The following is an 8123-nucleotide window of genomic DNA, read 5'->3' as shown; positions in this document are numbered from 1 at the left end:
GTGAACGCGGCCACAGAGGTGGAAAGGGGAGCAACGGACTTGGGACGCCGGGCTGTGTCACTGTGCCGTCACGAGTCACCCACGAAAGCATGTGCGTGCAGGGAGCTCCGCTGACCGAGTCCCCTTCCCCGGGCAGGCGGCCCACGCCGCTCGCGGCCATTGCCAATGCTGTTTTGGTTTGTGCGCGGAACCCTCGTGGACACGATCGTGCTTTCTGGGTTACGCGTGTTCTGACTTCCTGACATTTCTCACACGTGCTCCGCAAATACTCGCTCGGAGGGTTCCGACTTAGACCAACGGGGCGGAGGCCCCTGGGGAGGTGTTTACGCTGGGGTCCTGGCCCTGCCGAGAGAAGCTCCCATTCAGTGCCACCCCGAGTGCGCGCTGAGCCCATCACCGCCTCCACAAAGACTCCATTGTGTTCACCAGCAGGAAAATTCCTAATGACCACTGGCTACGGGGAATTTTGCTTGTGTCTGCTTGTTTACACCCATTTTATCATCATTTTATTTGAGGATAGCGGGCAATATTCAAATATTTATCCTTGACCGGAGCACCTTCTCCCTAGAGGACAGCAAATAACTAACAGGTGCTTTAAGGTACTTAGCTCTTAGGTTCAGTAATTTTTTCAAAGCGTGGCAAGTAAGTTTGAGAGAAACAAACGGAGGCAGTTTCTCACCGTAACTTGCAGACCAAGTCCCTCTCCACCACTCTGCACTGACGGCCCGAGTTGCCGTTCTTCCGCACCGACCTCATTGCCTTCCCGGCACATCCGATAATGGGCTCCCGCTCTTGTTCCAGTGGCACCTCACCCATCTCTTCTCCCTAAGTCCTTATATATTCCTGCAATTTGGAGAAAAGTAGCCTCGATTTTTTATTTTTATTTTTTAAGTTGTATCCATCTTTATACTTCATCTACTAGAAGTATTATAATACACACCTTGGAACTTGATCATGAATTCACTGGGATTTTTCTGTGTTCTCGTCTTGCCCACCAAAGACCCCAGAAACAGCCTACGGTCCCCAGCCTGTATCCCCTGGGGTCAGCAGGTGGGGCCTCTGAGTCAGAAGGCAGATTTCCAGCAGAAATCATGGGGTAAAAACAAAAACAAAAACAAAAACAAAAACGTGGTGGTTATTTTATAACCACCACCGTGATAAATAGTCACGTTACTACTTTTGTCACACATATTTATACATGCCGCCATGAAAACTTTGACTATCCCTGATATTTCTTATATATAATGAATATAATAAATATATGATAAACTATGTGCTTCTGCCAGCAAAATTTCACCTGTATTAGTATGAAAATGAGAGCTTGCAAATTACACAAAGTAATGGCAAAAAATTATTTAATGGTATACATAGCTCATGAAATTAGGATACACGTACATTTAGTGCAAGTATATATACCCTAAATAAAATGTCAACTCTTCTGTTGTTTTACATCTTCCAGAACACCTACTGTAATGGTTTTCTTGTAACAGGCAAGCAGATAAAATCCATATTAACTAATCTATTAAAATGCAACACAAAAATTCTCTGAGTGAAAAAATACACTTCCTCCTTCTTGCCATTGACCAGAGAAATACGGAGAAAATGTCTCATGACTTGAGGGTGACAAATGCATTAAAAACCCATTAGTCTGACAAATAGCCATTTTTTTCTGATAAATTAGAAGTTTCCAAATGTGATGAAAGGCATAATTTTATGGAAATTATGTTATCTTAAGGCCACCAGGCAATCATTGATTCACTGACTCTCTCATTTTATTCAACAAATAACTGTCGGTGTCTTCTGAACACCAGACACCACGTGCGGTCCTGGGGTGCGACCAAGAACAAGCCACCAGCCTGGCTCCACGGTCCTGCGGTGGGATTCCAGCAAGAAACCAGGTACGGTAGGGCTTGTGGTAATGGGACAGAGGAGACGCAGTGAACGGCGGGAGTGCAAAGGAGGAAAGCATAACCAACACGTGGGGACTAGCCTCTCGGGAGGATCAGAGCGAGTCCCGAAAAGGGTGTAGAAGGGGTGTTCCATTCAGAAGGCACACGTGGGAAACAGGGCGAAGGGGGTAACACGATGAGGAACTGGAGAAAGTTCATGGGTTGGAGAGTGGACCAGGTGTACTGGCTGAAAGGACGGTTAGGAAGGTCAAGGCCGGAAAGGCCAAGCGAGGGAAGCCTCGGAAAACTTGGCTGGATTCCAAGGAGCGGTGGGCGTGATTGAAGGGTGGCCACTCCAGTCTGAGTGAGACCCTGACTTTGGGGCTGCTGTGAGTGTTCTCCTCACGGGTGTGGTTTCGGACACTGCTCGCTGACGGGGCAGAGTCTGAGGATCCCTGCTCTGGCTCATTCCTTCCAGAGATTTCTCATTCTGTGCCTATTCGTGGTTCTCCAGCTTCCCTTGCCTCATCCCCAGCCAGAAAGACTGGGGGGTTTTCCATATGCACCCCCACTATGTGGGAGAGAGACGGCCATCTGTGCCATTAGATTTATCTGTTCATTGCGTGAGTTTATGAAAGACCCAATTATAGGAGGTTTAGGTTTTCTTTTTTTATTAAAATGTTTATTTTTGAGAGAGCGTGTGCACACAAGTGGGGGGGGGTGGTAGGCAGAGAGCGAGAGGGAGACAGAGAGCGAGTGGGGAAGGGGCAGAGGGAGAGAGGGAGACACAGAATCCGAAGCGGGCTTCGGGCTCTGAGCTGTCAGCGCAGAGCCTGACGCGGGGCTCGAACCCACGAACCACGAGATCATGACCTCAACCGAAGTCGGATACTCAGCTGACTGAGCCACCAAGGTGCCCCGAGGGTTAGGTTTTAAATACCACAAACAATGCTGGGACAAACAACCCCATGTCCATTCACATCTGAACATGTGTCCAATTATTTTCTAACAGTGCCATTACTGGGTCAAAGGGTATGCAGTTTTAAGACTTATAGGTAGTGCACAGGAATGCTTTTCTTCACATTTTAGTATTGTTTTGATCACACTTAGTACTAGTGATTTCTTGTACTGTTTTCAAAAGTGATAGCTGGAATGGCAACTGCCCATACTTCTGATTTTTGTTTTCTAAAACAGAGGTTGCAGGGCGCCTGGGTGGCTCAGTCGGTTAAGCGTCAGACTTCGACTCAGGTCACGATCTCACGGTCCGTGAGTTCGAGCCCCGCGTCGGGCTCTGGGCTGATGGCTCGGAGCCTGCAGCCTGCTTCCGATTCGGTGTCTCCCTCTCTCTCTCTCTGCCCCTCGCCCGTTCCTGCTCTGTCTCTCTCTGTCTCAAAAATAAATAAATGTTAAAAAAAATTTTAATAAAAAAAAAAAACAGGTTGCATATATATTTTTAGTTTTTAATTCTTTAATTATGTCCTTTAAATACATGTCTATCATTTTTCTTTTTTGAAAAAATTCTGTATATAATCAAGGCCATTAATCCTTTGATATGTTGCAAACCATTTCCATGGTCTATCTAGCTTTTACTTATTTATGGCATTTTTTTTTTAAATATAAGAACTTTTAACCTTCGTGCAGACAAATCTGTCATGACTGAGAAACACTACCGTAGCTCAGTAACGAGGGTCGATGCTTTGGAATCAAAGAGGTGAAATGACAAATTCTGCTTCTACCCCTTATTAGCTGCGTGCCTTTGGTGCACCACTTGACCTTTCGGAGCCATTCATGTATGTTTCTCATACATAAAATACTAGAGATGCCCCAGCTTTTAGGACCCCTAGCAGATTGTGGAAGGTAACGCACGAAGGATACTTTTACGAGAGCTGGACCATGATAGTGTGCAGCCAATGGTCGCTACTACTGTTCTTTCTATGGTTATGAGTATTTTCTGTCTTCTCTTGTTTTCCACGTCAGAGAGTTCTTCTCACCAAGGTTACATAAACATGTATCTACATTTTTTACTTACATTTAAAAAAAATTTTTTATTGTTTATTTATTTTTGAGAGAGAGAGAGAGAGAGAGAGACAGCATGAGTGGGGGAAGGGCAGAGAGGGAGGGAGACACAGAAACCGAAGCAGGCTCCAGGCTCCGAGCTGTCAGCACAGAGCCCGACGTGGGGCTCGAACTCACAAACCGCGAGATCGTGACCTGAGCCGAAGTCGGCCGCTTAACCGACTGAGCCACCCAGGCGCCCCTAGTTTTTACTTACATTTTCTTACAATGAATCTTTGTTTTCATAATATAATCCTCCCCCACTGATGTGAAATGTTAACTTCATCAAACCTATGTCTTACGTGATCTTCAATTATCGACAACGCTCATACTCTTTCAGTTATTGTGACTTTTAATGTACATTTTAATATTGGCAACTCACACCCTCTCCCACTCATTCAAATCCTTTTTTGCTACACTTTGTTTCAAGGAATTTCGTCATTTTTTAAAAATCTCTATTGGTCTTTTTGTTGGCTGGCAAAAAGCATAAGGGACATTCGTTTTCAAGATGTCAGTCCAGGAACACTGTGTCTTTCCCTTTGTGTTTTCTTTCATGAGTCTTAGCAAAGTTTTGAGGTTTTTAAAAGAATTTTACACACTGGCCTGCATACTGCTGATTAAGCCAGTTCCCAGTAATTTTACATGGATTGCTGTTATATATCAGATCTTCTATTATGGGTACTATTTCATTTTTCCTGTCATTTAACAAAGTACATACACTCCTATCGTCTGCAAATGTTGAGTTTTACTTTTTTCTCTTTTTAATCTCATTTCATCATCAGAACCATCCAGTACAATGCTAAATAGGCATGTTATTAGCAGGCACTCCCTCTTCTGCTCAACTTAGAGGAAAATTACTATTTCTCTTTTAAGTCTACGATAGACATTATTTTGAAATATCCTTTATGGTGTCCATTCTCGTTAAAGTTTATGGAAACTTTACCAAATTGGGAATGAACAGGGAATTTTTAAATACCATTTTAGCCTGTGTTAAGATAATCATGTAGTTTATCTCCTTTGATTTATCAGTATGGTAACTTACATTAACATATTTCAATACTCTACACACCCTAAGTTTCTGCAATTAACCCCATTTGGTCGTAATAAATTATTTTTGTAAATCCTTATTTACTTCCAGCATATAATGAGCTTAGAAGCCACCGCTCTGTTCTAACATCAAGTAAAAACCTATAAAAGATGGAAAATCAGCAACTCTACCTGGTTCCTGCTGCCCCCAAAGTTCGAGAGACGGGCGGCTATAGAGAATCGCAACTTAGCAGAGCAGAAGCCCACAGGCTGGAACAGGAAGATGTGACCCGCAGTGTCATTACTAGAGACTTGGTGTGGACAAGCCTGAGAGTTCAGAACTACAGAAGGACTCAATTACAGAGGCCTCCGCACTTATGTGAGCTTACCTCCGGGAGTCCTTTCAGCTCTTCACGGGAGTATCTCTGTGCTTCCCTACTGATGCCAGCAGGATGAGGGGGGAAAAAATGTTTCAAAACATGCCAAAGCTTTCTGTTCTTCTTAACAAGGCCCACCCTTGGGAGAATCAGTTTAACCAGAACCTAAACTGCTGGGGTTTTACCAAAGCCTCATTTCCTGGGGGGGGGAGAGAAATACCCAATTCCAGCTAGCTCTAGACTTCCACGTGGCAGAAAGGAAATACACATCCTCAATCCCTTCCAGCCATTCTGTCCCACCAAAGGTTGGGGAAGTGAGAACCACTGGTGAAGTTCACAGTCCAGGGGCACAGCGTCACTAACAGTCCTAATCAGAAGACTACAGAATACTCCCCCTTCCCCCACCCCTTACCACTTTTTACTAAAGGCCCATTTACCATTTTTCTCTAGTGGATAAAATAGAGCATCCTTTTCTCTAGTGGATAAAATAGAGCATGTCCACCTTTGAACAGAAAATCACAAGGCATACTAAAAGGCAAATCCAGTCTGAAGAGAAGAAGCATCAGAAACAGAGTTAGAGATAGTAGGAATGTTGGAATTATCATATCGGAAATGTTTTAAAACTATGATTAATATGCTAAGAGATTTTAATGGAAAAAGTAGGCAACATGTAGGAACACATGGATAAGGTGGGCAGAGAGATGGAAATTCTAAGAAAGAAAAGAAAAGAAATGCTAGAGACCAAAAACACTAAGAAATGAAGAATGTCTTTGATGCAATCATTAGATTGGTCATGGCTGAGGAAAGAATCTCGGAGTTTGAGGATATGACAAGAGGAAATTCTAAAATGGAAAAGCAAAGAGAAAAAATATTCTTGAAAAAAAAAGCCCCAAAATGTCCAAGAACTGTAAGACACCTACAGAAATTATAACATATATGTAATAAGAATATCAGAAAGGGAAGACAGACAGAAAGAAACAGAAACAATATTTGAAACAATAATGACTGAGAGTTTTCCCCAAATGAATGTCAAACACCAAACTACAGATCCAGGAAACTTGGAGATCAGCGAGCAGAATAAATGCATCAAAACTCACACAAACGCCCTCCCCACCCTAAGCAACAACCAACCAACCACCACCCCACCCCCCGACATCTAGGCATATTATATTCAAACTGCAGAAAATTAAGAATAAGGGGAAAAAAAAGTCAGAGGGGAAAAAAATGCTTTGCATATAGTCGAGCAAATGTAACAATTACATCTGACTTCTTAGAAACCATATAAGCAAAAAGAGAGTGGAGGGAAATATTGAAAGTGTTGAGAGAAAAAAAAGCCCACCAACCTAGAATTCAGTACCCTGAAATATTATCCTTCAAAAGCAAAGGCAAAATAAAGACTTTCTCGAACAAAGGCTGAGGGAATTTATTGCCAGTAGACCTGCCTTACAAGATATGTTAAAAGACATTCTTTAGAGAGAAGGAAAATATAGGTCAGAAACTTGGATCTACATAAAGAAAGGAAGGGTATTCAAGAATGAATAAAGGTAAAATAACTTCGTTTTCTTATTCTTAATTGATCTAACATTACAGTTTGCTCAAAATTGGAAAAGCAACAATGTATTTGATCATGTATGCTGTATACACATATATACTTTTGTATGCTTATGTCTAAGTGAAATGAACGACAATAATGATACCAACGATGACAGGGAGAAATTAGAAATATTTTGTTATTATGAAGTATTTGTGCCACCCATGAAGTCGTTTTATGTTATTTGAAAGTGGACCTGGATTCATTACAAATGTACATTACAAACTCTACGACAACCACTAAAAAAAGTTAAAAAATAAGAATTGGGGTGCCCAGGGGGCTCAGTCAGTTAAGCACCTGACCTCAGCTTAGGTCACGATCTCACAGTCTGTGAGTTCGAGCCCCGTGTCGGGCTCTGTGCTGACAGCTCGGAGCCTGGAGCCTCCTTTGGATTCTATGTTTCCCTCTCTCCCTGCCCCAACCCTGCTCATGATCTATCTGTCTCTCTCTCACTCTCTCTCTCAAAAATGAATAAATGTTTAAAAAGTTAAAAACAAAAGAATTGATATGCTAAGAAAGGAGAAAATAGAGTCATATAAAACATTCAACTAAAACAAAAGAGTGGATGACAAAGATAGGAACATAGGAGAAATGCAAAAAATGGAAAACTATACTGACCATGGTAGATATTACTCCGACTGTATCAATAATCACCTTGAACATATACAGTCTAAATATGCCACTTAAAAGAGATTGCCAGAAGGGATCAAAAAATAATACCCAATTAATTATAAATTGTCTAAAACAATGCTCACATTAAATATAAGGACAGATATAGATCAAAATTAAAGGGAGGAAGAAAGATGTATCACGCTAAGACTAATCAAAAGGGAACGGGAGTAGTTACATTAATTTTAGACAGAGTTGGCTTCAGAGTTTGGAGGGATAGGGAGGGGCATTACATAACGATAGAGGGCTCATTTGTCCACGTATGCCCCTAACAACACAACCTCAAAATACATGAGGCATAAACTGATCAAACTAGAGAAATAGATGCATCTACTATTTAGGCAGATACTTTAACATTTTTTCTATCAGAAAGGGACAGATCCAGCATGCAGAAAATCAGGACATGTTTGAAGTTCAGAGCATGATGAGTCAACGAGATGTAATTAACATCTATAGACATCCAACAAGAGCACGTTACATATTCTTCTCAAGGTCACAGGGAATGCTTACCTAGAC

This window comes from Panthera tigris, chromosome B1 (genome assembly GCF_018350195.1).
Source record: "Panthera tigris isolate Pti1 chromosome B1, P.tigris_Pti1_mat1.1, whole genome shotgun sequence".
Lineage (NCBI taxonomy): Eukaryota > Metazoa > Chordata > Mammalia > Carnivora > Felidae > Panthera > Panthera tigris.
Note: the sequence above shows the minus strand (reverse complement) of the source record.